Source organism: Sinocyclocheilus grahami, unplaced genomic scaffold (genome assembly GCF_001515645.1).
Source record: "Sinocyclocheilus grahami isolate Dianchi unplaced genomic scaffold, SAMN03320097.WGS_v1.1 scaffold318.1, whole genome shotgun sequence".
In the NCBI taxonomy this organism is placed as follows: domain Eukaryota; kingdom Metazoa; phylum Chordata; class Actinopteri; order Cypriniformes; family Cyprinidae; genus Sinocyclocheilus; species Sinocyclocheilus grahami.
This window is the reverse complement of record NW_015505497.1, coordinates 946,511-972,600: the sequence shown is the minus strand read 5'-3', so window position 1 is coordinate 972,600 and position 26,090 is coordinate 946,511. Positions and strand designations below refer to the sequence as shown.

The 26,090-nt window shown below is 36.8% G+C and overlaps 1 protein-coding gene and 1 long non-coding RNA gene across 2 annotated transcripts in view; both read left to right on the top strand.

The window, feature by feature from the left end:
- LOC107602083 (uncharacterized) overlaps window positions 1-9,526 on the top strand; it is a 22,283-nt gene extending 12,757 nt beyond the window's left edge. Inside the window, exons 2-3 of the long non-coding RNA XR_001610994.1 lie at window positions 4,270-4,272; window positions 9,447-9,526. This is a non-coding gene — a long non-coding RNA (uncharacterized lncRNA). The remainder of the gene's footprint in view (window positions 1-4,269; window positions 4,273-9,446) is intronic.
- A 7,714-nt stretch (window positions 9,527-17,240) lies between these two features.
- Window positions 17,241-26,090, top strand: part of LOC107602081 (myocyte-specific enhancer factor 2C-like) — a 37,033-nt gene continuing 28,183 nt past the window's right edge. The window contains exon 1 of the mRNA XM_016294492.1: window positions 17,241-17,465. The gene's annotated coding sequence lies outside the window, so the exon portion shown is untranslated. The remainder of the gene's footprint in view (window positions 17,466-26,090) is intronic.

The window sequence follows — 26,090 nt, the reverse complement described above, 5'->3', positions numbered from 1 at the left end:
TATATATATATATATATATATATATATATATATATAAATACATACATATAAGCTCGATACCATAGAGCCCCCCCCCACACACACACACATAACAGATCTCAATTTAACCCCTGCATAAGACAATAAATAAGATTTATATTCCGCTTTTACTCAAAACTCACTTTAAACCACCATCAAGTTTTTGTAATAACTTCCGATTGCCATGCGTGTTTTGGCCATGTATTGTTGATGAAATTAATTATATTATTACCTCTGAGTCAGAGCAGCGATCATGGAAGAGAGAGCACAGGCAGACAGCGCTAGAAACTGCTAATGCTTATCAATAAATCAGTAGTAAATTAATAGAAATGACGATTCTGTCTGAGCTAGGTGATTCTGTCACATGCACTAGTGTAAATGTAGCTAACAGATGTGTAAACTGAAGACTATTTCAGCTTTATTAAAACTATTTGCACTATTGCAAACTTTTTGTTTGTTACATTTTGTTCCTTTGTGCAGTGGCTTTGAGTCTGTATAAACATCAACAAGCTGAAAAATAAAACCAAAGTTTTTTTTTAGATAATGTAATCTTGTTCAAATAGATTTCATAAAATTGGTATCGAAAAAAGTATCGTTCAGGAACCGGTATCGAAGTCAAGGTATCGGTATCGATATCGAAAATTTTGAAACGATACCCAGCCCTACTTAGGTGTCGTATTCCCATAGGTAGATGGGGATCAGCTGAGAGTCAGCTGATGCGAGCTTGACTAATGTGACCTGCCAGAACTAATGCTACGCTAGATTTCTGCATCCCTGTTTACTGAGCGTTGGTCCGTGTTGTCCTGGGGCAGGGTCACTTTAATGCCCTTGCTGAGGCCTGTCAGCCATTAACTCAGCTATGTGACCATATGTGAACACTTGGCCCTTTGACATGCCAGTGACTGTCGCCTGCTCTCCAAAAGATGTACGGAGCAGTTTCCACTCTCCGCTTCCAGTGTTTAAAGACGCCAAACCATATCTGTGCGAATATGAGGTGCAATGTATAAAAGATTTTACTGTGTACTGTAGAAACGATTTTGTCTCAGAAATTGTTAGTAAATTTCACAACTAATTACAAAGAAATGGCAAATAACACACAATTGAAAATTATATTTTGAAGTAGAAAAACTGAAATAGTACTTTCTTGTGAAAACATTTGTCACTTTAAAAAAATATCAAGATAAAATATAAATAAATAAAAAACCTTCAACTTATTAAAAAAAACGTAAACTTATCTAAGCTAGTTGCCAAGACAGCATTTCTTATTTTCATGTAGTTTACCTTAAATAAGTACTTATTGAAATAAAAATGAATTAAAATAAACTTGTAAAGCATTTATTAATCATAACAATAATATAATGATAATGATGACATTTACTAATACATTTTTTAAAATCAAATGTTGTATGTTAACATTAGTTAATTCACAGTCTACTAACATGAATAATTGTATTTTTATTATCTGACATTAAAAAAGATTAATAAATGCTTTAAAAATACACAGTATTGCTCATAGTTAGTTCATGGTAACTAATGCATTAAAGGGTTAGTTCACCCAAAAACGCCATTTTGGAGAGCATCCACTGAACGCAAACAGCTTATGTTGACATTAGCACACTGAACAACATGGCTAGGGTGACGCGGAGGAGACGAATTGTTGAATAAAGTCGTTTATTTCTTTTGCACACAAAAAGTATTCTCTAAGCTTCGTAATATTACAGTTGAACCCCTGATGTCACATGGATTATTTTATCGATCTCCTTGCTACGTTTCTGGACGTTGATCGTGATAGTACCCTTGCTGTCTATGGAAGGTCAGAGAGCTCTCGGATTCCATCAAAAATATCTTAATTTGTGTTCCGAAGATGAACGAAGGTCTTACGGGTTTGAAACGACATGAGGGTGAGTAATTAATGACAGAATTTTCATGTTTGGGTGAACTATCCCTTTAAGTGACTTATTTTTTCCATAAAATGTAAAAAACAGGTCAAACACTACTGATCACAATGATCCAGTCCTTGAGCGGAAACATTTCATATGGCCACCAGCACATACTGGTTCGAACATGAGTGCACCACCTGTTTCTGGGGTTTGTTACTACAGTACCTGTTGTTTCTGTTGACCCAGGCTGACACTTCAAAGTCCTGCTTCACATTGCTGACATGCTAGCCTGTACTTGCAAGCATTCTTACATGAATGCACTGCAGACAGCTGAGGCCAGTATAAACTTCATAATGGACTGCCGTTGGAATTAGCTTAAGTCTTTCAGAGGAACTGTGAATGCAGTTTGACAAATGCTAGCTGACATAATGACAATGGAAAATGTCTGTCATATGTTGTCCTTTGCTACATGGCACTCTGGAATACCACTCTGAAATCTGGATTTTGTGACTCTTTTGTTGCTGCGTTTATTTGATAAAAAATACAGTAAAATCAGTAATATTGTGAAATATTATTACAATGTATAATAATTGTTTTCTATTTGAATATATTAGTGGTCAAACAATTAATTGCGACTAATCGCATCCAAAATAAAAGTTTTTATTCACATAATATATGTGTGTGTACTGTGTATATTTATTATGTATATATACAGGTCTAATATCAATAAATTAGAATGTCGTGGAAAAGTTAATTTCTTTCAGTAATTCAACTCAAATTGTGAAACTCGTGTATTAAATAAATTCAATGTGCACAGACTGAAGTAGTTTAAGTCTTTGGTTCTTTTAATTGTGATGATTTTGGCTCACATTTAACAAAAACCCACCAATTCACTATCTCAACAAATTAGAATATGGTGACATGCCAATCAGCTAATCAACTCAAAACACCTGCAAAGGTTTCCTGAGCCTTCAAAATGGTCTCTCAGTTTGGTTCACTAGGCTACACAATCATGGGGAAGACTGCTGATCTAACAGTTTGTCCAGAAGACAATCATTGACACCCTTCACAAGGAGGGTAAGCCACAAACATTCATTGCCAAAGAAGCTGGCTGTTCACAGAGTGCTGTATCCAAGCATGTTAACAGAAAGTTGAGCGGAAGGAAAAAGTGTGGAAGAAAAAGATGCACAACCAACCGAGAGAACCGCAGCCTTATGAGGATTGTCAAGCAAAATCGATTCAACTTTTATTTTGGATGTGATTAATCGTTTGACAGGACTAGAATACCTTTGAAAATGTAATTTATTTCTGTAATCCAAATTTCACAAATAGCTTATGGACATAATTATAGGTCAGATATTGAAGTGCTGTTTTTGTCAAATTTTGGTCAGATTTTTTTTTTATGTTCCTAATCTTATTTTATAAGTGACTTTTCTTTCTGTTTTAAAGATGTTTTCTTTGAATTGTTTGAATACTTGAAAAGAGAATATAGGAAAATATAACTCAATAATTTGTGTTTCCTGCTAGCTAAATTTCACATTCATTAACAAAAATCTGACTCTAAATCTCTCTTTTCTTTATTCAAGTACTGTATATGGAAACTAAAGTTCTGTTAATCCTAAAGGTTTTGCTACACTACCATAATTTAACCATGGTATTTGTAGTAAAACTGTGGTTGTACAAAAAAAATTGTATTTGTGTATTCTTTTTCTTTCTTTCTTTCATTTTTATAACTGTACTGTCTTAATGGTTTGATGTTCTGTACATTTTAATAAAAAGAAAGAAATCAGAAAAAAGATTCACGATAAGCACTCTGAAGTCACAATTTGAATCAAAAGATTCACGAACCCGCTCCGAAGTCCCGATCTGAATCAAAAGATTCACGAAACGCACTCCGAAGTCACGATTTGAATCAAAAGTTTCACGAACCCGCTCTGAAGTTCCGATCTGAATCAAAAGATTCACGATACACGCTCCAAAGTCCCGGGGGCGGGCCAAGATGGCGATTGTGTAACATCCATGTGCTGAAGCTCTGCACTTATTTTGTAGTTGACACATGTAGAAGGGAACATAATAATACTTTCTTTAGTGATCTAAGGAAGTCTTTTTTCGTTCTTTCGTCTCTCGAACTTTTTTCTAACTTTTAACGAGTGCGATGGAAGAAGATAGGCCTATTCGAGGTGCCATGCATTCTTACGCGAGAAAATCTCTGGATGCCGCCTTCAAGGGGAATGACGCAGCGAATGCCTCTGGATCGAAAATCCCCTTACCTGAAACTCCTAAACCGCCTTCCAAAAAATCAAAAATGGTCGACAGAGTGGCGTCGGACAATCAGACCGTCTCCAATTTACACCTGATGGAAGTTTTGGAGCGAGTTGAAAAAATGCAGTTGGAATTTCTGAATCGCATGCAGTCCCTCGAGATATGATTTTGATAATTGTACTGCCTTAATGTTTGTATTGTTTAATAAAAAAAATTAAAAAACACTCCAAAGTCCCAATCTGAATCAAAAGATTCACGATACACGCTCTGAATCGAAAGATTCTCGACACGCTCTCTGAAGTCCCGATCTGAATCAAAAGATTCACGATACACGCTCCGAAGTCCCGATCTGAATCAAGTGATTCGCGAACCCGCACTGAAGTCCTGTTCTGAATCAAAAGATTCACGATACACTCTCTGAAGTCACGATTTGAATCAAAAGATTCACGAACCCGCTCCGAAGTCCCAATATGAATCAAAAGATTCACGATACATGCTCCGAAGTCCTGATCTGAATCAAGTGATTTGCTAACCCACACTGAAGTCCCGATCTGAATCAAAATGATTTGCAATCCGTGCTCCGAAGTTCCAATTTGAATCAAAATATTTGTGAATCTGCTCCGAAGTAGTTCCGATCTAAATCATATGATTCGCAATCCACGCTCTGTAGTCCCTATCTGAATAATAATTTGCAAACTATCATTTCAGTTCGGGACTTCCGAAGTTCCAATCTGAGTCAAAACATTCACAAAGCCACTTTGAAGTCCCGATCTGAATCAAGTGATTCGCGTTATGCGATCCGATTGGAGCGCTTCAAAACAGTGAATAATTTTGCGATGCAGTGGTTTGAGTCGGAGTTTCGAAAAGCTCCGTTTCACCCATCACAATACATGCTTTTTAAATTCATTACATGCTGATGTCAAAATTCGAAAAGGAAATGCCCTTTTGGTCTGTTTTTGCTAGTGAATCGCTTGAACTGAATGATTAAAGTGTTTGAATCCATCTGAGCAGTTCCAGCAAAAATGACTCACTCAAATGATCTGGTTTGTCTGTTCCTCCACTTTTCGAGTCTATAGCCATGTTTACACGACACTCAGCACTGGCTTAGCTCGCTAGTTTTATGACTAACTGAATAAGCGAAAAAAGTATGATGTTTACAAATAAAATATCCACATTTCCATTCCAAAGATAATCCAACACGAATCTATGAACTTGTTCGAGGTAACCGGTTTACTGCTAACCAGTGAAAACACTCCATTAATATGACGAGCTGCACCTGAAAATGCACGTTAGATGTAAACATTGTGCATTATGATTGAGTTTGTAGCTTAATTCACTATCATTTTTAATAGTTGACCGCTGAAGTTCAGTTGGTGACAGTTCAATAGGAAATCCTTTGAAAGCATCCAGTCATCTCATACCATTGAAGTGAATCAATTTATCAGTATGTATTGTAAAAAAAAATATTTGAGAAAGTATTGTTGTATCTGATTGTATTAGTCTAGAGCAGCGGTGCCCAAACTCGGTCCTGGAGGGCCGGTGTCCTGAAGAGTTTAGCTCCAACCTCAATTAAACAACCAGTGAAAACACTCCATTAATATGACGAGCTGCACCTGAAAATGCACGTTAGATGTAAACATTGTGCATTATGATTGAGTTTGTAGCTTAATTCACTATCATTTTTAATAGTTGACCGCTGAAGTTCAGTTGGTGACAGTTCAATAGGAAATCCTTTGAAAGCATCCAGTCATCTCATACCATTGAAGTGAATCAATTTATCAGTATGTATTGTAAAAAAATATTTGAGAAAGTATTGTTGTATCTGATTGTATTAGTCTAGAGCAGGGGTACCCAAACTCGGTCCTGGAGGGCCGGCGTCCTGAAGAGTTTAGCTCCAACCTCAATTAAACACACCTGAACCAGCTAATCAAGCTCTTACTAGGCATACTAGAAACTTAAAGGCAGGTGTGTTGAGGCAAGTTGGAGCTAAACTCTGCAGGACACCGGCCCTCCAGGACCGAGTTTGGGCAGCCCTGGTCTAGAGTAATAGTCAACGTAAAAAGAGCAAATGGGAGAAGCAAATTAACACAAAAGAGCATAACAACATAACTGTGCACATATAAACACTTTGGCTACGTTATATGTTCTTACTCATTCCATGTATTAAATGTACATCCTTGAAAACGTGAAGTTTTCTAGCATATTTACTTAAACTTTTTAGGTAATATAAATGGTATGACCTATTTCAGATGCAGCCGAAATTACAACATCAGTGGTTAGATACACATATGTTTAATTGTTTGATCAAAATTATTGCTATGGACAATATAGTAGTCACTGGATATGCCCTTGATATAAACTGCTCTATATATTCTGTCCCACCATGTCGCATCAGTATTGAAACAACAGTATTGAAAGTGCTAATTTCCCAATTTTTGCTTTCGCAAGATGGATCTAGCGCTGGCACAGATCTCACGAAAACGTCTGTGCTGAGATATGCTGAGAACTAAAGACTAAACAGACGAGCACAGAGCCGTTAAGGAAGCCATCTGTTCTCTGTAAGAGGAAATCAAGTCGTCGGATGATAAACAGTTGGAACGTGTCGGGAGGCTTGTTCATCTACACTATCAGAGAATGAGATGGGACAAAAAACCAGCACCTGTCACTCACTCTGATAGAGTCTATCTCACTGGAGAAGTGTCTGGAGCCCTGTGTGGTCTTCCCAATGGACACTCTGCTCTTGTGTGATGCTAACCAGCTTTTTCCACATCTGTGTGCTGTCTGTCGCTTTGCCAACAGCTGGTCCGAACTGGAAGCAGCGGAGGTTTGGTGAAAACACCAAATGACAACTGCCTTTTTCTTGGCAGATTGGAAAAAGCACAACTCTCTATGGCTTGTATAACATGTGTTATGTTGGTTTTAGTTTTGTGTGCTCTGTAGAATTAAAAGCAAGGATGCATAACATATCGGTACAATATACCGATATTGTACCGATATGTTATGCATCCTTGCTTTTAATTAAATTCTACAATCTTTAATTTAATTCTACAGAGCACACAAAACTAATCTGGATATATAATATTGGATATTATATAAAAATGGTTTTAAATGTATTTTTTATGTATTTATACAAAATAGCTTAGCATTTTAATATCAACTATTATTACAATTATGAAACAATTATCTGCTTATCAGTATTGCCCAGAATTTTAATATTGATGCAGTATTAATCCATTAGATATAATATATTGACATTTAGAGAGAAAATTTATCAACAATAATTAGTTTAATTATTGCAAAATAATAATTGTTTTCCTTAATGTTCCCCCTTGTTTTATTGGTAGGTATTTAAATTTCCATTTAATATTTAATATTAATAGTATTAATTAGTATTTATTTATTTTTATTAAAGGGACAGTTGGAAATTAACAGTTGAAAATGAAAATTCTCATAATTTTTGTGTGTTCATACAATCGGGGTTATTATTGCAAAAATAATTGTTTTCAAATAATTGTTTTCAAACAGGTTTCCTAAACATTTACCTTTTTCATATTGGTAGGTATTTTAATTTTAGTTTGTTAATATATAATATTAATATTAATTAGTATCCTTTTTAAATAAAGGATTGTGCAGATGGACAGTTGAAATGTAAATCATCATTCTTATCATGTGTCACTATTTTTTTTATCCATACAATCAGGTTTATAATTGTAAAAAAAAAAATAATAATTAACATTTTTGTTATTGAAATAAAATAAAATATAAATATTAGATGAAAAAATATAAACTTATTCAGTTAGTTGCCAAGGCAAGGCAGCATTTCTAATTTTCATTTAGTTTAAAACACTAAAATTACTAACTTAAAAAATAAAAAAGCACATAAAAATAGCTAAAAATATAATACAATAAAAATGTAAAGCTAATTCAAAATATTAATCAAAACTATAATAGTAGCCTGTATGAATAAATAAATAATGAAAATAATGTTTGTTCAAAATGTCTTGTTTTGTGTTCTACAGAAAAAAAAACTAAGAAAATCATAAGGTTTGGAACAATATGAGGTGAGTAAAGGTGAACTATTCCTTTAATACCTTTAATATAGTTTTGAAAATTCTGTTATCAAGACAAACACTCAGTATCCTGTGGATGGCAGAATGGGAAATGTTTTGGACAGACTTTGTCATCATTAGATTGCATCAGTCACACAGTTGGAACATTCTGTCACCGTTCCCTTGGATGTGTGAGTCGTTTTCATGTGCTCGATTGTCACATGACGGTCATGATGGAGATAAATAAGGGAAACTGCAAACTGTAATCTAAGAAACGGTGAGAAAACCACAGTGCATTTGTCATAATCGTCTATATTGTGACCTGTCTGGAGCGCAGACGTCTAAATGTGAAAGTAGGGCAGATTGTGATGCGGCGGGGGCTGCTTGGAGTGGTCTGCGGTGGGAGTCGTTCATTAGAGAGGCTCGGCTGCTGCAAATATCCACGTCGATGACTGTGGCTGTGTGGTTTCTTAGTTTCAGATGATTCCAGTCTCAGGTGACACAGATCAGGCACTATTAAAGGATTCTTCCGACCACAGTTTGCTTTGGCGGAGGCCTTGACGAGAAGCATGAGGCTGGACATGCGTCTTTTCCACACCGTGGCACGGCTCTGTTCATTTGTGCGCTGCTTCTTTGGATTGTGGTGGAAAACAATCCTTCCTCTTTTGAAATTGAGACATACACATGAGCGAAACAAACCATACGTACCTTGTGCGATGTGTGCCAGTATGATTTCGGTGAAATGTGGTTTTGTTTGTTCTCTACAGAAAGAAATCAACAGAAATTGTGGAGAAGTTCCAAAGACTTAGTTTACTTGTGAAGCTTAAATATTCAGATCATTTGGACAGGATTTGCAACAAAATGCAATTGTGGATGCATGCTGTATCAAAAATAAAGGTTCCAGATGGAGATCCATGGAAGAACCCTTTTTGGTTCCACAAGGAACCTTTCAGTGATAAGTTCTTAAAAGAACATTTTTTTCCCCCTTAAACTTTTAAAAATAAAAAAAATACTTTTAAAGATAAAGGTTGCAAAAGGTGATGCTATAGAAGAACCGTTTTGGATTCTCCAAAGAACATTTCAATAGACGGAACAATTTTTTTCATTATTAGAACATTTTAATAATCTGCAGAATACTTTTCTATTATAAAGAACCTTTTGTGCAAAGAAGTTCCATGGACAGTAAAGGTTTTTAATGGAACCATAGATGCCAATAAAGAACCTTTATTTTTAAAAGTGAACACCATAGAAGAACCACTTTGGGTTCCGCAAAGAACCTTTCAGTGAACGGTTCTTAAAAGAACCATTTTTTCTTAGTGTGAAGAACATCTAAAGAACCTTATTCCACTGTAAAGAACCTTTCGGCCAGTGGAAAGTTTCCATGGATGTTAAAGGTTCTTCATCAAACCAAAGGTGCCGATAAATCAATGCTATCTCGCGAACAATTCGTACAACCTCACTCGTACGATTTTGTACGATTTGTCTAGACCCCAGTGACGAGTAGGTTTAAGGGCGGGGTTAGGTGTAGGTCATTCGTACAAATTCATACGAATTAGCCACCTCATAAAATATGTACGAGTTGCCGTGAGATCGGGCTGAATAAATAAAGGTTCAAAAGGGAATTTTTACAGCAGTGCCATAGAAGAACCATTTTAGGTTCCCCAAAGAACCTTTCAGTGAAAAGTTCTTAAAAAAACCCATTTTTTTTCTTAGTGTGAAGAAATTTTTAACGATCTGAAAAACCTTTTTCCAAAGGTTCCATTGATGTTGAAGGTTCTTCATGGAACCATCAAAACCAATAAAGAGTGTATGTAGAGAAATATGTTTGTTAGAGGTTGGATGTTGTCTGGGAAATGCTGGCGAGCTGTGTTGAAGTCTCCAGGGCATCTTAGCGCAGCAGGTGAAGCCCCCCTCACAGCAGATAAGGAATCTCAGAAACATGCGACGGACTCCAGGCATGCGCGGCAGCTCCACAGCAGGAGATTACTTTACACTCCATCATGACTTTCACAGTAACTCAATCCACTGAACAGCAAAGACAAGCTCCTAAGTGCAGAGATATTAGTGTCTGCCAGTTCTCATCACGCACCGTTATCACAGATTCTGAACAGAAGCTGATTGCTGAAAATTAGCACTTGGTGTAATTGTCGTAGAGGTAGACTGAAAACAGGTTTTGACAATAAATGATACAACTTTTTAAAACGCTTTACACTTTAAAAAGCTGTTTGATTCAAAATATGGTGGTCCATCTTATGTTGGCGGTCATGTTTATCCCTAAACCTCCACTATCCAGATACCTTTGGTTTCCGAATAAATTGTAGGTGACAAATATGACTGTTATTTATTATAATTAAGTATAACAATAAAAATATTATTGTAATGGCAAAAACCTGTTAATTGGTTAAAAGTTTCCTCACTCTAAAAATTGTAATAGATCTAATGGGACACTTCATTGTTTAATGTACAATTTTCAGAAGTGAAATTTTTTATTATAAAGTAAAAAAAATTTTTTTAGTAATTTGATATAGTAGCGTTATTTCAGTTAATAAAATAATATCCTTTAATTTACTGTAAAGTAAAGTCAGTAAAACTTAAGTTTATACCATATTTCTTGTTAAATTTCTGGCAACAACAGCTGCTGGGTTATTACCATAAATTTCACTTTTAATTTTATTATTATAATTTTTTTTTCTACAGTGTAGGGTATTTCTACAGTGTGCAATTTGTATGGGGTCCTCTTTATTTGTTCATATATGTTCAGTAATTGTCCAAATATTTTCTGTTTGAATAATTTAATTCATCTTCCTGATTAAATTTCTCTTGTGAATCAGATTTTCGAAGTAAACATAAGAACTCTTTTGTTTCTATTTTAAAGGAATTGTTTATAGTGAAACACAAAATTCAGTCACTCAAAGCTGTATTTTTTCAGTGGCACATCAATGGTGAAATTTTGAAGAAAATCCTGGCTGCTCATTTCCGTACGTATGAACTTTTAGGATACTTTCATGTCATTTTAGAGGTAAGAAGTCAGAATATTTGTCCAAAATTCACCTTTTATGTTCCACGGTAGAATTAAATTCAGCTTTGGAAATGGTGACAGAATTAAAATTTTCCGTGGGAACCTTTTACACTTTTGTCTGCGATTCGTTTCTTCCCGTCAGATATTTGAACCATTAATTGGGGGCTGGAGATAAGGCCTCTAATCAGAACCACATTAGCTAGTACTTCCTGCTGTCATGTGGCCTCATGGATGGAGTCCTGCCCATCATCCAAGGGTCATCAGGGGCCGCGACCCCTAGCTGTGATCCCTCAGGCCCTGGGTAATGGCTCCACTGCAGGATGGCCAGACGTCACATAGTGTCCCACATCCCCCCGATTCATCCGTGCAACATCAGTGATTTCCTAAAAAAGGTGACTTGTGTGCTAATTAAGACCGATGGAAATCCATTTTCCCTGCAGTACATCTTAAAAACAATGTTTGAATTTGATTGAGGCTGATGCAAATTCTCCTTCATTTTAAGATTTTCCGCATGAAATGCACTGCCATCCACAAGCCGGTAAAAGATAAGGCTCTGTTTGTTAACGAAAGCATGTTGTATTTGTTTTGATTACCTGGTGGGTTCTCGGCGGACTTACTTTAGGCCACAGTTTACTCAGCGCCGAAGAAAGAATTGTGTGTTTCATATGACGAACACTGTCCAGATGTTTAAGATCCTGTCAAAACCACTTGGTGGAAAAGTGACGGGAACGAGCGAATGTTTACTTTGCACTTTCTGGAGGATGCCATTAGAAAAATTTAATTCGAATCAAATTACGATCTGGCACGTATATTCTTTCAGCACGGTTGTATTTAGCATATTAGTAGAGAGCCGCTTTTATACATGACACATTAAATGTACCGTGAAAAGCTTGTGAAATCCAGGACATGTGATGCAATCGTAATACTCGCAAAGTACCTCAGGAACGCACACACATCCTGCTAGCGGCGGTTCCATAATTTTGGGCTGTGCAAACACGTAGAAAGGAAAGAAAAGCACAAGTTGTCTGGGCTCTGAAAATGATGGGCCGAACTGACAGTGCATCATTTTATGCCATGAATATGAGTATTCAGCTGATGTCTCCAAATGAACTGTGAACAAAAAGCTACTGAGAACCAGGAATTAGGCTCTTATAGGTAATGGTAGACACCAGTCTGAATGTTTGTGCTGTTTATTTGTTCACAACATTGGTTGCATGACAGCAACAAGAAATAGGTCATTCTATGAATCAGCTTTCTTGTCTAGTGTGATAGGAGATTTTAAACATTGTTTCAGGTAAATAATATGTCGAGTTGTTAAGTATCTAAGGCTAAATTAAATTAGCTGAATTAGTAAATTTTTGGTTTTATTTATTGAAAGACATTAATAACTTTTTCAGCAAAGAGCAATGCTACAAAAAATAAATAAATACATTTTCACAAAATAATAGGAAGCAACACTAACAATAATTCATTTTTGAGCAGCAAATCAGCATCTTAGACTGATTTCTGAAGGATCATGTGACACTGAAGACTGGAGTAATGATGCTGAAAATTCAGCTTTGATCACAGGAATAAATTACATTTTAAAACCTATTAAAATAGAAGTCAGTTATTTAAAATTGTAATAATATTTTAAAATATTACTGTATTTTTCTATCAAATAAATGCAGCCTTAAAAAACATTAAAAATAATATAAAATTTTTGAATGGAAGTGTACATATAAAGTGGATAAAATATTTAATGCATTTTGTCTATTTTATGTCTATACTTTTTATTATTGATTGATTGGGCACCTGTTTTATAGAATGGCCCAAACGCCAAAACCAGCGGGTAGGCTGTTAATGCGAACTCTCTAGAGGCTAATATTTATGTTGAATCTGCAATGTAGTTTCTGCATTAATATCTCATTGATCTGCCCTCAGATATCATCACTTCATCCTGTGGAGGAAAGAGCTGAGAGGCCCATCCTCAGAACACTTCCCAAGAGCCTTATTTGACTAAGTGGCGGGAACATTAGCATTTTCAGCCGGGCCGCTGGGATATGCTTGGAAGAGCACCGTAGGAGAGGTGCAGAGCGAAGAAAAATAAGCTACGGCACTACCAATAAGTTGCCCTTGAATAGAACCAGATGTGTGCGCAAAGATCTTTCGAAAATATTATCTTTGGGGGTCGAACTTCTCAGAACCCTGTTCTTCTCCCAACCCCCGCAATCCGACACTTGCTCGCCGTACGCTTTTGCGTGCTTTTCGTTTCGATACTTCTGTTTTTACAATAGCATTTTTCAGAGGTCAAAAATGTGAATAAGGCCCACGGTGCTCATTGTTTCTGCATCGCTCCACGGCGCCTGCTTTTAAAACACACAGTGAGACTTTGTGTGGTGGCTCAAGGCCCTGACAGGCTGAAGTCAGCTCACACCACAGCGTGTCGGGGAAACTGCACGGTTGTTCTCCTACATAGAGGCACCTCTATGGAAAGCCAAAAGAGCAACAAAAAAAAAACTCAAACCTCAGGGCTTTCAAACTAGCCGGAGTCTCTTATGCAACCTTTTTTTTTGAAACACACATGCAAATCTGTCAGCTAACTCGTTAAGATAATAACTCGAACATGTGGGCTTTTTTTTGCTCCATCCATCCCGCCGTAACAAAACAAAAAGAGCGATAAGTCGGCGGATAGAAGTACAGGGGTGAAATATGGACGCTCGGTTGCGCCGCCAACAACAAAAACAACAAAAGGTTTGTGTTGGGATCTGCTTCCCTATAAATGTGTCACAATGTTGGAGCCCCTCCTGGGTGTGCCGTATGTTGAATCTGCAATGTAGTTTCTGCATTAATATCTCATTGATCTGCCCTCAGATATCATCACTTCATCCTGTGGAGGAAAGAGCTGAGAGGCCCATCCTCAGAACACTTCCCAAGAGCCTTATTTGACTAAGTGGCGGGAACATTAGCATTTTCAGCCGGGCCGCTGGGATATGCTTGGAAGAGCACCGTAGGAGAGGTGCAGAGCGAAGAAAAATAAGCTACGGCACTACCAATAAGTTGCCCTTGAATAGAACCAGATGTGTGCGCAAAGATCTTTCGAAAATATTATCTTTGGGGGTCGAACTTCTCAGAACCCTGTTCTTCTCCCAACCCCCGCAATCCGACACTTGCTCGCCGTACGCTTTTGCGTGCTTTTCGTTTCGATACTTCTGTTTTTACAATAGCATTTTTCAGAGGTCAAAAATGTGAATAAGGCCCACGGTGCTCATTGTTTCTGCATCGCTCCACGGCGCCTGCTTTTAAAACACACAGTGAGACTTTGTGTGGTGGCTCAAGGCCCTGACAGGCTGAAGTCAGCTCACGCCACGGCGTGTCGGGGAAACGGCACGGTTGTTCTCCTACACAGAGGCACCTCTATGGAAAGCCAAAAGACCAAAAAAAACCCCACAAACCTCAGGGCTTTTTTGAATAAAACTAGCCGGAGTCCCTTATGCAACCTTTTTTTTCTGTGGCGACTAGAGCAGAAACACGCATGCAAATCTGTCAGCTAACTCGTTAGGATAATAACTCGAACATGTGGGGTTTTTTTCACTCTCCATCCTGCCGTAACAAAACAAAAAGCCTTTGAGCGATAAGTCGGCGGATAGAAGTACAGGGGTGAAATATGGACGCTCGGTTGCGCCGCCAACAACAAAAACAACAAAAGGTTTGTGTTGGGATCTGCTTCCCTATAAATGTGTCACAATGTTGGAGCCCCTCCTGGGTGTGCCGGACATGGTGTTCCCACAAGATCTCTCTGGCTCGGGTGCTCTGTCATTAGGCCTTGCCACCGGTGCCACACGCCACTCCTAGTGCTGAGCAGAGGGAGCGCAAGGCCAACGAGACGCAGGTTTTGTTGCCAGAACGCTCGAGCCTCCCCCATAACCGCTTCAGACGTGTCTTACTGGAACTTCTGCTGTGGAGACAGATAATTGAGTTTCTTTATATTCCATGCAAGTTTGTTTAAATTGTCTGTCTGTATACACAGGCTGTGACCGGTCCAAATCCAATCCATCCAGCGTTGGGCGACTGCATGGTGTTTGGTGTTTTCGGATCAGTGTCAACGTATCAATCAAATCGGAATTTCTTTTACCTGTCACTTCCCAAAAGCCCTGCAACAGGGTCATAGGTTTTCACCCATCCATGTTAAGATGGCCACTGCGTGGGAAAATGTTTGTTATCTTTGGTTTCAGCTGGAGGTTCGGTGTCTCTCTGGGACTGGTCGACATGCATACCAGGACAGACCAGCAGGGCCCTCCCATTACCACATGGTGACCGGGGATATGTTCCATAGGAGTCATGTGACCGCTAGTGTCCTCTTTCCCAGTGTATCCCATTGCAAAAAATGCATGCGAGTGCAAACTTTACATTCATGGTAATTATGACAGTATGTTCAAAGCACTGCTACTCATAGAAATAATGCATGCTATTTTTAATCAGTCTACAGTACTGAATGAGTCATGTTTGGATGAATCTCTGGAAACCTGTCATAAACCAGTCAAATTTCATCCCAAAATCAAAAGAGAATAAAATAAAACAAAAATTTTATTTTATTTTGCATTATATTTTTATAAATGTAAAATCTTTTAATAACAGTATTTTTTTTCATTGTGACATTTTTAAAATATTTTTGTCCCTCGATTTTCATTTACAATTAGCAAAAAGCAGCTTTTATAATGCAAAAAAAAAACACGCATTACTGTAATGCAAAAATTATTATTTAAAATTATACTAATACAATTATATTTTAAATTCTATTTATACATCATGGTAGCATTAGTTGTACTCCCTTTAATTTTGAATAATTTATAGTAAATAATTTATATATTTATAATAATTTGTAAATTATACAAATTAAAATGTACTGTTACAGTAATGAGAATTTAATTGATCATCACTGAGAATAATGGAAATTAGAAATCAAATATTAAAAGTAAAATGTCAAGACACATTTCGATAATGAGAATTAGTTCGGAAAATGTCACGATTGCGCAAAAAAAAAAAAAAAAGATATTCCTAAAACAGACCTCATTTTCTTTGTCAAATATTAATAATTTTTACCTTCTTTTAAATTTGTGGATAAAATTTTATCTGGGCATGTTTCTGTGAGACAGGGTTATTAAATAAAATAAACATTAACTGAAATAAAATATAAAAAATATATATATTTTTATATAAATAATTCATGTATAATAAATAAATAATTGATATTTAAATAATTGATTTCAGCTAGTTGCCAACATTTCTCATTTTCAAGTACTAAAATAACTAAAAATAAAATAAAATAAAAATTAAAAAAAATTTAAAAAAAGAAACTAATTCAAAAACAAACTATAACACTGAGTATGTCAACGATACTCAAATAACTGTGAGATGCTGTGAGATTTACCTGTTTGGCTACAGAGATGTCGCTTCCCCAAGAACAGTATGCTCTTGCCCTGTCGAATACAAATTGAATTTCATCTCAATTAAATCAAACTGCATGAAAAGCTGCAATATCTTTCTGTAAGGGGCAATAATCCTGGGCACTTGTGCCAAGGCCAACAGAGGCCTGCATGTCAGTGATACTTTCATCTAAATATACACGAGACTGACGGCAGCAGGTGAGTGGGGCCCTGCCAGACGCTCGCGCTGAACCATCACACATACGGTGCAGGTCGTACGCAAGTGTCTATGTGCTGATGTGTGTGAGTGTGTATGTCCTTGTTGGGTGCGGTTGGTGCTAGGATGCCATCTCCCCTTAAATACAAATTGAATTTCATCTAAATTAAATCAATCTGCATGAAAAGCTGCAATATCTTTCTGTAAGGGGCAATAATCCTGGGCACTTGTGCCAAGGCCAAAGGAGGCCTGCATGTCAGTGATACTTTCATCTAAATATACATGAGACTGACGGCAGCAGGTGAGAGGGGCCCTGCCAGACGCTGGCGCTGAACCATCACGCATACGGTGCAGGTCGTACCCAAGTGTCTATGTGCTCGTGTGTGTCCTTGTTGGGTGCGGTTGGGGCTAGGATGCCATCTCCCATTCACTGTGGATCGAGATCTGAACTAAACGCAACCCAATTTTGGGTTTCTCTTCAAAGCCAGCTGGTCTGGCTTGATTTTCTTTAGCCTTTTTTGACATATTAACAATCTTTTTTTCTTTTTTTACAAAGACTGGCCCACAGCAGGTGCTGGAGGGTTGAGCTTCCTGGAGAAGAACGTTATCGGACTGGTAAGTGACCAAAAAGCCTCCAAATTGAACGATTGCTTGACGTTGGCGAAAAAATTACGTGTCTGTGGTCGAACACAAGTCAATAAAGTGTGTGTGCTAGGATGACACAGTGTTTCAACACGTCTCGTTTGGGGAATGCGGACCTGAGAATAGAAATAGAAAGATACAAATTTAGAGAGGTGGGCTTTTTTTCGGGACATGGTTTGCCTTCGTAAATAGATATGTTTGTCTAGGAGATGAATGCGGGAGAGGATCGCCGTTGACTAATATTGTGTCAAGCTTGTTTACGGCTCCTTTTATGACAAAAAAAGCTTTGACGTGAATGTCGCGTTCTTTGTCCTATCGTTTGAGGACTTTATCAAGCCACAATATGTTTAACCCACATGTTGTGAAGGATTTTCTTTTTCCCAGAAATGCTTGTTAATATTATCCAATTGAACTAGAACTAACTGACTTTTTAAAAAATGTGATCATTTTTGTGGTTTTTGTTACCTTGTTACACTTGTGCTGTTCCCTGTTAAAAATGACTGGCCTACCAAAAAATGCTTCATTATGCTAATCTCTCATTATGCTACCAAATATTGGTTTCAGTCTTTTTGTCAATTTGTGTTCTTTCAGTTAGCACAGGTTTTGTATTTCTTTTCTTCTTCTTTTTTAACTGATTGGTTGTCTGTGCTTATGCATCTAATTTTTTTTAGTGAACATTGCCAAACCTTTCCACAAATAATGTTCCAAATAAAATGCAAAACCTGTGATAATTGTTAGAAAACAAGCATTCTATATTATTCCCATATTTTGGATTCTTGTATCTTTTTTTTGGCTGCGTTTACACTAGGCATTAACATGATCGATTAACATCGATCTGCGAATGCAGACACGATGGCTGGATTGCGTTTACATTACACTTAGGTCCGATCACAATGCGTCCTCGACTACCTCCGGACAAGGACACGATGATCGGATAACATTCCGATCAGAATCGCGTTTACACTTGTCTTTTCAATGTGTATGTGGACAACATCCGGATACAGCTCGCATGTTAATACCAAGTGTAAACGCAGTCTTTGTCAACTTGTTTTCTTAGAAGTTCACAAGCAATTTTAAAAGGTCAGTGATTTTTGACCAGGAACACCAAATTAGGTCAAGGACTTTCAAGCTCAGCACAAAGGTTAAATGTAATTTCCAGTTCCTGTGTTTGGTACCAGTGTACATACTATTGCAATAAAAGATAAATATGTGTTACAAAATTGGTGTAAAAACCATTTTCACACAGAAATTGCTAGTAAATGTTATAATTACAAAGAAATGGCAAGAAACATTATATTATGCATACAATTTTTAAGTGGAAAAACTGAAATAGTATTTTCCTGTAACGTGCAAACAAAAATGTTTTTTAAAGAGTACTTTATATGTAAAAGGGAATTCCAGTTTGTGTACAAGTGTACATAATATTGAAACAAAAAGATGTGTTAAAATTAGGATTAAATAAGTGTGCAGACTGTGCACATATCCCCAAGTGAATGTTCTTTACTGGTGCTAGATCACCTTGTTTCTTTCTCTATAAAGGCCACAGCTGTAGGGTACCCATCAAGAGCGTTTGACACAATGAAAGGCACATCAAGGGCATTTGAGGTGCCCACAGAATGCAAACAAAAATGTTTTTTAAAGAGTACTTTATATGTAAAAGGGAATTCCAGTTTGTGTACAAGTGTACATAATATTGAAACAAAAAGATGTTAAAATTAGGATTAAATAAGTGTGCAGACTGTGCACATATCCCCAAGTGAATGTTCTTTACTGGTGCTAGATCACCTTGTTTCTTTCTCTATAAAGGCCACAGCTGTAGGGTACCCATCAAGAGCGTTTGACACAATGAAAGGCACATCAAGGGCATTTGAGGTGCCCACAGAACCACCGATTCCTGCCCACAACCACTGCAGCCTTCTCCTCTTACAGCTTCGGTTTCAAAACAAGACGCCGTGATAATGCTATCCTTATGCACTTATGAGTGTTTGCGCCAGTGTTTATACAGTTTAGACTCTCTAGCTTTCCCGATGGTTGATGCTCTAAAAAAGCTGAATGTGTTTGAGGAGGAAGCGCAAACTGACCCACTTTGGATGTTGAGCGTCAATGCAGCAAGATTTGCATGTTCAGCTGCACCGAGCTCAGTTTATACCGCATGACCTTGTATTTTGACTCTGTGTATTCAGCCTGGTTATTTTAATAGAATATATTGTATTACTGTGTGTGCATATGTAATGTATTATTTATATGTGTGTGTGTGTGTATTTATGTATGTAAAATATATAAATATGTAAAAACATGGCTTTTCACATTTCTTTTCACATTCATTTTATATATTGTATACAATTTTAAATTTAAAAGTATTTATATATATACTGATTAATGTTATGTTATGAACACCAAAAATGTTCTCTTATAGTTCATATATAGATTATTTTATGTCGTTTAAAATACTTTTTTCTTGTTTTGTTTATATATATATATTTATATATACACTTTTTTTTTTTTTATAAAAAAGGTGGACTCTCAATTTGCTATTTAATTATTAATTTTTCTTTTTGTTTGATGCTGTATTTGTGCTTTTGTACATAGGTTTTATGCAACATCATAAATATAATGTAACATTTTGGGCATAATGTAGTGTAATACGAGATATATATTTTTAAAAGGCATACCTGTAAGCATAGATATCAGGTTATGTAACATACTCAGGGTTGACGTGCCTTTAGGGCAGGTTTAGAGACATAAATGCCTGAGAACCCGTCAGGTGAGCAACATAATGCAGCACGATTTGAAGTGAGTTTTGCACGCTAGGACTCCCCCAGTGAAACCAGAGTGTGAACTACAACAATAGAAAGCATGTTTTCTGTATTCAGGCTTATGTGTTGTGGTTTACAGGTGTCTAGCCGTGAGCCGTGACCTCACTGACACATGCAAACAACTATAGCCTAATGTGTGAATGGGTTAGACACGAATAGTCTGAGATTCCTACTAACAAGTCCTCTGGTATTGCAGTAAATAATTTTCCAGCACAGTTACAACAAAATAGGCTAGATTGAGAAAATGACTGGTAGCTTATTTGACAGGAAACTTGGTTTTAAATAAATAATTGTAGTAAAAATAAAAATGTGGTCAATATTTACTCACCCTCATGTTGTTCCGAACCTGTATGAGTTCTTCCTTCATTCTGCTATTCAATTAACACAGAAATATTCACTTTGTCCAAAAGGAGTTAAAGTTAAAATATTTGTCTTTTCAATGCAAACCTGTTGTTTGCTTTAAAATAGAACCTGATGTGTGCTTCAAGACAGGCTGTTTATTTTATCTTTTGACTGGGGACTAGCTGTCTGTCTTTCTGTAGGGCCTAATGCAGTTTTTTTATGGCAGCAGGTAAAATGTGTGCTGCATTTCTGCTGAGTTACTCATTTTCATCTTGATATGAATTTTATCAAGCATTCATGGAAATGTGTGGACCTTAGGCTACATGCACACTGTAAAGTTTCAGGAGTGACACCGCATTTAATACGGGAGCGAATCCCCTAAATTACAGTTTCTTGTGTGTATGGAACAGAACTCACTCTCAAAATTGCCATGACTGACATCATGGTAACAACAGCAACCTTTTGCCGACTCAGGCTTTTGGTAGCCGCTATTTTTGGCCAAAGTAACGCGTTACGTATAGGCGATTTTAACTAAATCCCCGTCGACATCTTATTTATATTTGGAAGGTTGCAGAGCGCACTCGTGTAGTGTTGCCATGTCCACATATTATAAGCGACGCACACATGTCTTTGAGCTTGATGTTTGGGCTCGGCTCATTGAGCGATCAAATGTATATAGTCAATAAACTAGGCAGGTGCAGGTCGCGATATTGTGGCGTGTTACTTATTTCCAAGTTATTTCGTTTGGAATGAAGTTGATTATGTGCTTGTTCTTTTTTGCTGGTTTTTAGAGCAAGATACGGTGGCAGAGAAGTGCAAAACAATTCTGAACACAAAATAACAAATTACAAATGCAAATGCAAGTCTAAAAAACAAAATAACAATTCAGAAAACACAACAACAATTCAGAAAACATTATAACAAGTCAGAAAACACAATGACAAATTCAAAAACAAAATAAGTCAGAAAGCACAACGACAAATCCGAAAACAAATTAACAAGTCAGAAAACACAACGACAAATCAGACAGACCGGAAGAGGTAGGTATAGTTTGAGACAGCGCCATTGGTTTGGGATTACTCACCGCTGACTGGACGAGACATCTGTCAATCAACGTATACAGGGAAGAACCAGCCGAAGAACAGCAGAGTCGTGGTAGAAAGGTCGACGAAGGTGTTAAAGTAGCTCAGTTTTAATGTATTGTATGAATTGCCCTTACTATGGAATAACAAATACGGAGTGTCTATTTAGACTTAGTTAAAAGTAGCTGTAAAACATCAGCTCCAGTGGTGCAGATGGACAAGCATGTGTTGTCAGCTTTTTGACGCGATCGACTCGGGTTCGATCCCGCCTTTTGCCGAACTTTTTTTTCCTCCCTTTTCAAATCTCGTATTAGCAATGGATTCTATTTACACTACGTGAAAATAGCAGTATTTTTAGCAATATGCTATTTGCACTAAGTGCAAATACCTAGTTACACTAGGTTAAAATAGCAGGATTTCTACTATCAAGTATACTACTTGTTGCAAATAGTGGCAATTATCTGCACTTCAGTATTGTAGTACATTATAAAACAGTATGCAATAATAAAGTATTGAGTGTAAATTATAATTTTAATTTTAATTATTAAATGGATGCCACCTTATTGGTACAATAAAGCCCTCCTTACACCTACCCTAACCCTACCCCATACTTTATTTTCAACTTTTTGATTATTTCCTTAATTTTTATTGAAAACAAATGTCTTTACGATGTGATAAGAGATTTGAAAAGGGAGAAAAAAAAAGTTCGGCAAAAGGCGCGATCGAACCCGGGTCGATCACGTCAAAAAGCCAACAACACACATTTAGCCATCTGCACAATTGGAGCTGATGTTTTACAGCTACTTTTAACTAAGTGTAAATAGACACTCCGTATTATTTATTCCATAGTAAGGGCAATTCATACAATACATTTAAACGATTGCAACAGTTACGCTATTCATAGTTTTTTTAAGATTTATTTTTGGCATTTTATGCCTTTTATTTAGATATAGCAGTGACAGGAAGCGAAGTAGGAGAGAAAGAGAGGGAGAGCATAAGATTTCTTAAATATATAAATATTTTATATTGATTTAAAAAAAAAATTTGATATGCATTATGTAACACTAAAATTAGTTTTGAATCAAATTTTTTTTAATGTACTTATAAAATATAATATATTTATATAAATACATCTATAAAATAAAACTTTAAAAAATTTAAAAATTTTACATATCTAAAATGTTTATAAAATATGGATTCTTATGATTGTAAATGAAGAAAACCAGTGTTTGTGTGTGTTCATTATTTTTGCACTTTGCATATTCAATCTGGTTTTTAACCCTAGAAAAGCTAATAAATGAAACCTAAGCTCTCCTGGTCTGTGGCTTTGCTGATCTTGCTCTTAAAGCAGTTTTTTGGCACAGCTTGATTTTGCCACAAAAAAAATTGTCATGTAATCTATCTTTGTCACTGGTGTAAAATGCTCAATTCACTGCGTTACATCCTCCAGTAAGGAGGTTTCGCACAGAGAACTCTTTGTACGGTGGGCCGTATATAGCGTTAATCAGCGAACACAACCCCCCCTTGCTCGACATGTGCGTCTGGGGATATTTTTAGTGGATCATGTGTTCATAATTTAGTGTGAGTTTAGTTAAAGTATTTAAGATGTGACTTGTTGGCTCTGAGGTAACTGATAATGTGTCCACTGTAACACGCCACTGGAATCCTGTCCAGTTTTTCCCATTAACGGGATAGTCAGCCGTTTCATTGGGCTCATGGGTCTGTCTGTCCATCTTTTGGTCTGGGTTGTTATGACATCTGCACACTGACAGGTTTCAAACGGTGCAAGAATCCCAAGCCAGGTGTCTCTCAAAGGACAAATGCACATTCTTGACCTCCTGAGGTCTTACAGAAGTCCAGCTGATGAAGGACGGTTAACGACAAAGCTTGACGGCAGGAGTCGAAACCATTCTTTAATTTGATAGTTTTGTTTCTGGATGCTAATTGGTTAATACAGCATTCTAGACAATATATATATTTAACAGCTACTACAACATGCAATTTTTAATTCTGTGGAATGTATGTAATGTATTCTGTGGAAAACAGCATACAATGAAAGAAAATGGGGTCCAATGTTATTCTTCAAAATATCTACATTTGGGTTCCTTTAAAAAGATTTGGCTGAGTAAATAATGACAGAACTCTTATTTTTGGGGGAACTATCCCTTTAAGACTGTGCTATATGGCCAATATCTCATGCCATATTGCTTAAATATAGCACTGACCTCAGCCAAAACCCTCAACTTTTCTCCATCCTCAAAATTACAGAGATGCAATCCACGTTTGGTTGAAGCAAACTTGCATGTTTGTGGTGTTTTTTAGGCCTGACCATGTTGCTCGAATCATGTAAGTTTGTTCTTTGATTATGTGACAGAATTTTTGTCTCAGTTTTGATGACACATAGTTTCAGCCACTGCTTCTGTTGTTCAGGGTAAAAGGTTCATAATTGTATTTTTGGATCTGCTGCGTTTACATGCGCAGTATATTTGGTAGAGGAAGTCTGCGAGGGGGAGTTTGAGGGGGCCGTCGAGCTGAGTATCTGCCGTCATCCTGGTTTGGTTTACAATGCTCCCGAGTTTCCACGTCACTTCCTCCCCATGAGATCGTTCCCATGGTGCTGTAAACACCCACACCCAGACCTCCAGACCGCCAGTCCCAGATCCAATCCAATTCTCATGATGCAGATACTGGGTGAGATAAACAGATCTAGTAAAGCACATTTAGCCAGTAAACTTCAGGGGCCGGATTCACAAAAATCCTAAGAAGATGTTTCTTAAGATAAATCCTAAAGAATGTTACTATGTGGAATTCTTGACAAATTCTTAAAGGGATAGTTCACCCAAAAATGAAAATGACCCCATGATTTACTCATCCTCAAGCCATCGTGTATATGACTTTCTTCTTTCAGACAAATACAATCTGAGTTATATTATAAAATGGCCTGGCTTTTTCAAGCTTTATAAAGGTACAAATAGTGGTCAAGATTTTGAAGCCCAAAAAAGTGCATCCATCCATCCATCATCAAAAGTACTCCACACGACTCCAGAGGGTTAATAAAGGCCTTCTGAAGTGAATTGATGCATTTGTGTAAGAATTATAACTTTAAGAGGTTATCTCTCGGCATTAAATTTGATTCTGAAATGGTCATGATTATAAAATTAAAAATAAGGTCCCTATTAGAGTCGATTTTTGAATTTCAACTTGTTTCTGAATTTTCAAATTTTGCAAAAAGTCACTTATAATAATAACAATCATTGTTTAAATTGGCATCCCTTGTAGTAGTAATATATATATATTGAGTTGTGCTATAAAGCTTAATAATTGAAACAAACCAATGTATTCATTAAAGGTCTTACATTTGGGGATCTAAGACAAGTTGTGGGCTATCTGAACTTTAAGAGGCTATTTACGATGATTTTTAAGAACATTCTTTTCAGGAATTCAAATTATTCTTAAGTTTTATCTGTAGAACATTCCTAAATGTTGTTGGGAATACAAAGTTAAGTTAAAAGAAATAGCAGTTACGAAGATTTTTTTTTTTTAAAGAATGTTTCATGAATTTGGCCTCTGGTCTTTCTAGGCTTGATCTTTACATCTAAAACTCCCTGTGAGCTGTAGAACATACTGCATCTCAATCCATTAGAAAATCAACTCACCGTATTTTTACGTAATTGACTTTTAATGTCATTCACTTCCAGTTATTTTTAGCTGCACAAAACAGCTTGTTTTGCTGCTTGATATTGCAAATGGGTATTTCTTATTTTAATTTATTGTCATAATTATTAACTCACTGGTTTGTACCGCAAATAATTTTACTATTTTTGTACTGTTATTCTTCTATTTATTTACCTACAGTGGCCAATGAAACAAAAATCTCACACAATCAAAGAAAATAGCTTACTTCCACATCGCAAAATAAGGTGAATAGGCTAGCATCGCTATTACTGGTGACTTTACTTAAGGTTAAGGATGTAAAAAAACACCAAAATGAAATATTAAACTTTAGGGTGTAATTCAAAGGATCAGAGGTAGAAACGGCCACCTGCTTTCTTCAGGTCACTTACCTGCTGCGTGAGAGCACGGTCCCGTACACGCTGCCAGCGGCTCTGAGTGCCAAGAATGGAGAGATCAGCCTACACGTGAGACTCGCTCTGATGTCAGAGCCAACCAGCTGGCGAGATCTGTTCTCCACGTCGGGCAGTCTGACAAAAACACTTAAGGATATCGATCACAGGTCTTTGTCTAAGCCATGAACTGCTAACAGCAGCGCAAGTATCCATTTGCTCTTGGCAAATAATATGCAGTCAGCTTTGACGTAAAAAAAAATCACATTATACTTATATATATATATATATATA